Source organism: Mustela putorius, unplaced genomic scaffold (genome assembly GCF_011764305.1).
Source record: "Mustela putorius furo isolate JIRA1106 unplaced genomic scaffold, ASM1176430v1.1 tig00001680_pilon_pilon_pilon, whole genome shotgun sequence".
Classification (NCBI taxonomy): domain Eukaryota; kingdom Metazoa; phylum Chordata; class Mammalia; order Carnivora; family Mustelidae; genus Mustela; species Mustela putorius.
Genome location: NW_025421840.1, coordinates 1,601,129 through 1,608,503, shown reverse-complemented (window position 1 = coordinate 1,608,503; position 7,375 = coordinate 1,601,129). Strand labels below are relative to the sequence as shown.

Below are 7,375 nucleotides of genomic sequence, written 5' to 3'. Positions count from 1 at the left end.
GCCTTCCTGAGAGGCGCCGTGCCTTCAGAGAAAGAACAAAGAAACGGCGCGGCACTTCCACTCCGCGGCCGCGTCCCTCAGCGCCCGCCCGCGCCCGCGCGCACGCGCCGCCCGCCCGGCCCGGCCGAGTCCCGCGGGCGCCTCTGCGTGGGGCTGGCTCGGCGCCTCCGAGCCCGGCGGGCCCTGTGATTGGACGAGAGCCCGCCTCGCGTCCCGCCAATCGGGGCGGCGCTTGGTTGGACTGGGGGGGCCAAATAAAAGCGATGGCGATTGGGCTGCCGCGTTTGGCGCTCGGTCCGGGAGCGTCCGACACCCACTGGGACGCAGAAGGCGGTGGGGCCCCGGCGGCGGCGGCGCGCGGGAGCGGCGCGCGGGAGCGGCGCGGGCTGGGGCGCGGGGCGCAGGTAACGCGCCGCTGTCGGGCCGGCCGGCCGGCGGGGCTCTGGAGCCCGGCGAGGGGCGGCGACGGCGCCGGCGGCGCCGGGATATCCCCGCCGCCGCGTTGCCGGTCCGGGTGTCGCCCAGAGCGGGCTCTCCCGGGCGCCGCTTTTGCAGGCGGGGTGAGAGGAGACCCCTCGGCGGGGGGCCTTGGGTCGGGGCTGACCCGCGCGCCCCCCGCGGGCGGGCAGTGCCGGACCCCCGACACCCGAGGCGGGAGCAGGGGCGGGTGCCCGCGGGGGGCGTGCGGAGGGGTCCTCTCGCGTGCCCGCCCCTCCGGGGGCGCCGGGGCTGGGCTGGGGGCGCTCCGGTGCCCGGGGCGGGCTGGCCGCCCGAGCCCAAGTCTCCTTTGTGTGGAGCGCCGCGGCGGGAGCGCCCGGGTGGGACGGGGCACACACAAGTTGGTGGGACCTCGCAGCCGAGTGCGCACTCAGACAAAGGACGGACTGTGTCTCGGGGGAGCTCGGCGCGAGGAAGGGGCAGTGACACCGGGCCTGACAGCAGGCGGGAGAGGGGCGTGGGGAGCCCGGGCCGCGGGCGCGGGTGGGCGGGCTCGGCCCCACGCCCCCTCCCCGCGCGCGCGCAGGCTCGGCGGGGCCGCGGCGGCCGGGACGGCGTGCGGAGACGGGACTCGGAGTGGCCGCGCTTCTGACGTTTCCCCCTCGGCCGCCTGGAACCTCGCGGCTGCAGCCGCTCGGACGCGGCAGTGCCGGGCTGCCTTCCCCTTTTCGTCCGCCTTTCGGTTAAGTTTTCGGGCAGGGTCGAGCTGTTCTCCCCCTTTTTGGTTTTGTTCGTTTGGAAGGCTTTCCGTCGAGTCCCCGCGTCATTGTGTGCCCCCTTCCAGCCACCAAAAAGTCTGTGCCACAGGGTCGCTTTTGGAAAATGGGAGGAATTGAGGAGCACGGTCTTCTGGAAAACTTGGAGAACTCGCGCCTAGCGAGTTCCCACTTTCTAAAGAATCAAAATCTTAAAAAAAAAAAAAATTCAAGCTGTTTTGGCCAACTTGTATGATACGTCTGAGAGTGGCGACAGGTGCTAACGAAATCAACTGTCATTTAGTAAGCGATTACTCCCCAGGTCCCTAGGGGTTGAATGAGGAGGAGATGGTAGAAATAGTTGACCAGATAAAATACTTATGACAAATGTGTATTTACATTATATGGTTGGCTATTTCTTACTGATTGGTCTTAATTTTCCGTGAACAATAGCTTTTAGGAGTCAGAAAAGACTGGATGCAGAAATGTTTATTGCTTAAGAAATTGCATGAGTGCTGTCCACAGTTAAGCTAAACTTCCTTTGTTTATCATACAGGATCTGTAAAACTTAAAATTCATTTGGAAATAAAAATCTGGAATTAAAAAATATTTCATTACAAAGTTTACTTTCTTGGTTTTGAAGCTCATCGGTTTAATTTTATGGTGTATTAAAATTACATAAAATAACATTTGAAAAAACCTTTAAAAGACTCGAATGCTGGTACAGTTGAATATAATCTATAGTTTTATGGGTTTTAGAGTTTATTTTCCATTACTCTTTGATCATGAGCATTAACAACTGTTAATAGTGTTCAAAACCTAACTGGTTTATTGATAATTTTATTTGCAAGAACATGAAAATGATTAAGATATATTTTAATTTTCTTTTCATAGTCTCTAAGTTGGGGATTGGTGGGATTCTAGTCCTGATATAAAGATTCCTGTCTGTCTTTCTGGAGGTGGATTAGGGTATTCAATGTTTAAACTCTAGGAAACACGTAGGAAAATTGCGTCTTCAATTCTAATTTTTGTGGAAAGTGAATATATTCAAAGAAAAGGAATTGAGAAACACTTAGGCACTCTTCTCATTTGCGTCCTGTCAGATAAAGAGCTAATGTGCATCTACTGTCTTATGGTTTCATAAAAATGGAGACAAAGAAATGCAATGTAAAAGTCTTTATTATGAGTATTTTGCAGTGTTAGACATCCTTGAACAGACATCCCAGTTGCTGCCCTAAGCTTTTGGATTGTTAAATAACATTTACATTTAGTTACTGATAGTTACATATTAAAACAACTTGATAGTAATTGCCCACCGTTAGGAGATGAGTTAGGTAAGTTATGGTAGAAATTTGGATCTTTTAGAATAAAAGATATTAGTTTTCCCTTGTGTATTCTGTAACTGATAATTACTGTCCTTAATTTTGCCACCAGATTTTCTAAGAAGCCTTTTTGGGGAGTTGGGTTAAAATTTTTGTTTTAATTTTTTTTTCTGGTTGAATTGTGAGTATATACAAGATAGTTTTAAGTACCAGTGATTAAAAAAAACACTTGTTGATTTGGGCAAAAAACAAAAATTCTAATACTTTTATACCACCTTTGCCTTGCATACCCATATATTAGTAATTGTATTGGCCATTTAAAAATTTTTAGCGGATTTCTCCAGGCCATAGTGAGGTTTTTCTAGAGTATCTTCCATCCCTTGAGCTGGCATGCTCAAGGAGTGTGAATTAATTTCTGTTTTGGCCTAAGGAGTGATTAAGAAAGTTGATCTGCGTTTTAAAAACTGACAACAAGGGAAGTTCCCCCAGTGGGTCTGATGTATTCTGGGGTCAGTTGGAAATGATTTATGGATTTGCCTTGAAGTCTTTATGTCAGTACAAAGGAGGAAAACATTTTCTGTGCATTATGAAGGGTTCTGTATGCATGTAAAATTTTTAGTTCGGAGGAGAGCCTGAGTGGAGATGAACAGCTCATTAAAATCAGAGAATGGTTCAAAATCAGATGATACCTTTACCTTCTAGAGGCCTTCCCTGAGTTCCCAGGCACCCTTGTGTTCCACAGGGCTTTGTTCATACCTTTTTTATGGCATGTATCAGATTGTACTGTAATCCCTTGTTTATGCATCTGGCTCCTTCACTACACTCTGAAGTGCTTTGAGGCAGAGGCTCTGTCTTGTTTTTCTTTGTATACGTAGTAGTTGCTAGAGAATAGAGGGTTTACAGTTGAATGAAGGAAATAACGAAAAATGTAGCAAAATAATTTGACAAACGAACTTTGCAAGGCATACAGGATGTATTTATAGTACTGTTGTGAGGAATTTTGTAAGGTGTGTTTCTCCTTTGAGAGGCAGTGATCATAAAAATAATCATTAAGGTGGTTAAGTTCCAAGGTTTCTCTTAGTTATAATACTCTGATAGGAAAAATCATGTATCCTTGAGGTAGTCTATTCGTACTCATATTTGGCATTTCAGGCAGCTAGAGAGAAACTTGATGAATCATCTGGATACCTTGCATATAGCATCTGCTTAATTTGATTTGATGTCAGTATTGATGGTCCTTGTCCAAAAATAAAAGGAGGGGAAAGTATTGGAGACAGTAGTGAATCTTTTAATTGAAAGGTGTTTAGTTAAAATTGATGAGTTCTTTCTTGGAATAATTAAGGTAGATTTTGAAGCTAAAACTGCAGGAAGTAGTGCCAGTGTAATTCCAGGTCCTTTATTGGGATGCTCTTCATTCTTTTAAAATATGGTAAGTGTAGATTAGCAAGTCCAGTAACATCGCAAAAAGGCATAGCTTGTGTCTAAGATGGTTCCATATCTTGCCACTGTACTGCTGCGTGGTGCAGAAATACGTTGAAAACAAAGAAAAAAAGAGACAGTAAAGCTCCTATTTATCGGATGCTTTATTCATTTGTTTGGTTTGTTTCTTATTGTGGTAGTATTTACATCAGATGTTTTATTTATTTATTTTTTAATATTTATTTGTTTGAGAGAGAGTGCGCATGAGCAGAGGGAGGGGCAGACTCCCCACCGAGGAGGGGGCCTGATGCTCGGGGCTCCTTCCCAGGATCCTGAGATCATGACCTGAGCTGAAGGCAGCCGTTCAACCGACTGAGCCACCCAGGCACCCCAGATGCTTTATTTCTAATTATTGTTAAAACCACCCTGCATCCATCCATCAGCAGATGAATGGATGAACAAAGGACGGTATACACGTACAATGGAGTATTATTCAGCCATTAAAAGAATGAAATTCTGGTATGTGTTACAATATGGATGAACCTTGAAAACATTATGCTAAGTGAAATAAGCCAGACACAAAAGCAGAAAAATTGTATGATCTGTTTATAGGAGATACTGAGAATAGGCAAACTCACAAAGAGAGTAGAATGTCTGTTTCTAGGGGTTGAGAGGAGCGGGAAATTAGTATTTAATGGTACAGTACACAGAGTTTCTGTTTGGGATGATGAAAAAATTCTGGGTATGGGTGTTAGTGATGGCTGAGCAACATTTTGAATGTGCTTAGTGTTACTGAATTATACTCCTAAAATGGTTACAATGTTACATTTTATATATATTTTACAATTAAACTTTAAATAGATGGTAAGATCACACTCTGCAAACCTTTGCAGATTAAGGAAACTTTGGTCTAAAGGGTTTAAGAATTTGTCTAAGATTGTCCAGCTAGGAATTTATATTCAGGATCCAAATTTAAATTGCTTGACTCCATATTATCTACTCCGTGTTCTCTGCTGGTGTGGTTGATTAATGACATGTTGGTCCCAGGAAGAGTTTATTTGACTCAATCAAAAAGTTATATTTAAAAGTAGGTGATTTGTAGTTTTATGGGAGGGGATGGTCTGATGCCCTAGACCAACTAAAAGATGTCTCTGCAGATTTCTTTCTCAGAGCTGTAATGGTGTGTGCTCTAAGGAGGAATCATTTGAGTTTTAAGTGTGGTCTTCGGGGTCCCAGTTCTGAGCTGCCAGGTTGTGCCCTGGGCAAATTGTCCTTCACGCCTGCATCCTCTACTTGTAACTTGGTGATCATAATGACAGTATTCGTTCCATAAGGTTCTTGAGGATTGAATGAATTAATACACGTGAAACCCTTAGAACTATATCCAGCACAGATTGTTTAATGAAAGATTTTTAGTTATCGTGCCAGTGTTGTTTTTTTAGAATTAATATACATTCTCATGAATGGAACTAAACATTTTTCAAGTTTAAGTATGTGCTTAGGACCTGTAAATAAAGAAAATGGTGATACATATGCTTTATGTTAGAAATGTCTATCGAGGGGCACCTGGGTGGCTCAGTCCTTAAGCATCTGCCTTCCGCTCAGGTCCTCACCCCAGGGTCCTGGGATTGAGCCCTGCATCGCCGGCTTTCCCTTCTCCCAGTCCCTCTGCTTGTGTTCCCTCTCTCTGTCAAATAAATAAAATCTTAAAAAAAAAAAAAAAAAAGGTCTATTGATTAAATACAAGCAATTGGTATTTAGTTTAAAATTCTGGAAACAATTCAGACTTGCAGAGTGAAAGCTTTCTTGATGCCTCTAATCCCATGCCCTACCCTTAATAGTTTGGTGTATATTTTTCTCAAACCTTTCAATGTATTTATATGAATATGCATTTATACATGTATTTTACAAAAATGGGATCAAGCTATTTTGTTCTAGAACAGTTTTTTTAGGGCAATACAGAGACATCTTTGTATTAAAAAATAGGTGCTTTTTTTTAGTGCTTGTTCCGTCCTTGGCGCTGTGCTCATTGGTCTTATTTATTTTCTATAACTACTGCAATAATGAGAGATAGAGTGGCCAAAAGCCAGGCAGTGGGAGAGCAAGGGTCTGGGTTGGCACACTTTGTTTTCAAGGCTGTGGTCTCTCACTCTCAGCCTGGGTTTTGTTTTGTTTGTTTTGGTAGGGCCCACGAACTGCTTAGAGTTGTGAAACAACAAAACTCCCAAAAAAGAATACACGAGGAGACTGGATGTAGCTTTCCAAGCCTAACATACTTACGATGTGGCCCTTTATAGAAAAAATTTGCTGCTCCCAACTCTGAGCTATTAGGCTGTTTAGTTAAGGGGAATACTTGTTACTCCGTTTATGGATGTATCCTCACACGGTAAACCAACCCTGTGATGGACACTGTGTTGTCAAAAGTATAGAACATCCTTACATATCTTTGAACGTTTGTGGGACAACTTTTCGTAAGGAGACTTGGCTGTTTGAAGATTATGCACGTTTCAAGTTTTAGTAGACATCGTCAAATGGCTTTCTAGAAATGTACTAATTCTTCAGTTTAAAAATCAACTTTATTGAAATGTGGCTTCTATACAGTGAGATGCACACATTTGAAGAGTATGGTCTGAAGGGCTCTGAGATCGCGTCCATCAGCGTCTATCGGTGTCACGGCCACCGCAGTCCGTGTGTGACATTGACATCTGCAGAGTTTACAGTCATTACTCTCTGCCGTTGATCCGGACTGTTCTTATTCAAGAACGTCCTATGAATGCAGTTACACAGTGTATACTCTTCTGTGACTGGCTTCTTTCACCCAGCGTGTTTTTGGGATTTATCTGTGTTGCTTGTTTCAGTAGTTTCTTATTTCTGAGTAGTACTCCGTTGTATGGATACACTGTTTTTTAATTCATTTACCTGTTGGACACATGGGCTGTTTAGAGTTTTGGCTCTCAGTAAAGCTGTGATGAGCATTGTGGACATATCTTTTAATTTCTCTTGGGTGGGTAAATCCCTTGTAGGTGGATTGCTGGGTCATAGAGTAAATAATGATTGAACTTTATAAGGAACTGCCAAACTATTTTCCTACGACCTTGTGGCTTTTGGCGGAGGGTTATAGTGGCTGTTGCTGCTCTGCAGGGGGTTTCTCAGGTCTCCTCTCACACTTGGTGTTGCCAGTCTTTTAAGTTTGGGCCGGCTAATGAGTGTTGAGTATCTTGTTGTGGTTTAAATTCATTTTTCCTAGGGGATCAGTGATGTTGAATATATATCCACGTGCTTCATTGGCCATTTTTTTGATGAGGCGTTTTACCCACTTAAAATATTGGGTTTTTTGGTCTAAATGAGTTGTGAGAGGTCTGCGTATGTTCTTGGTACACATTCTCTGTCATATGTTTTGCAAATGTTTTTTCCTTTATTTTCTGCTGTGATTTTGCGTAT

General features: G+C 44.2%; 1 protein-coding gene across 5 annotated transcripts in view; it reads left to right on the top strand.

Moving 5' to 3' along the window:
* Window positions 1-267: 267 nt before the first annotated feature.
* The window catches only part of EZH2 (enhancer of zeste 2 polycomb repressive complex 2 subunit), a 64,739-nt gene continuing 57,631 nt past the window's right edge, over window positions 268-7,375 (top strand). For 2 of the 5 annotated variants that reach the window (XM_045087949.1, XM_045087948.1), the window contains exon 1: window positions 272-404. The gene's annotated coding sequence lies outside the window, so the exon portion shown is untranslated. Of the gene's footprint in view, window positions 405-441; window positions 561-7,375 lie in introns of those variants that run through there. The other 3 variants (XM_045087952.1, XM_045087947.1, XM_045087945.1) reach the window with 3 other exon arrangements.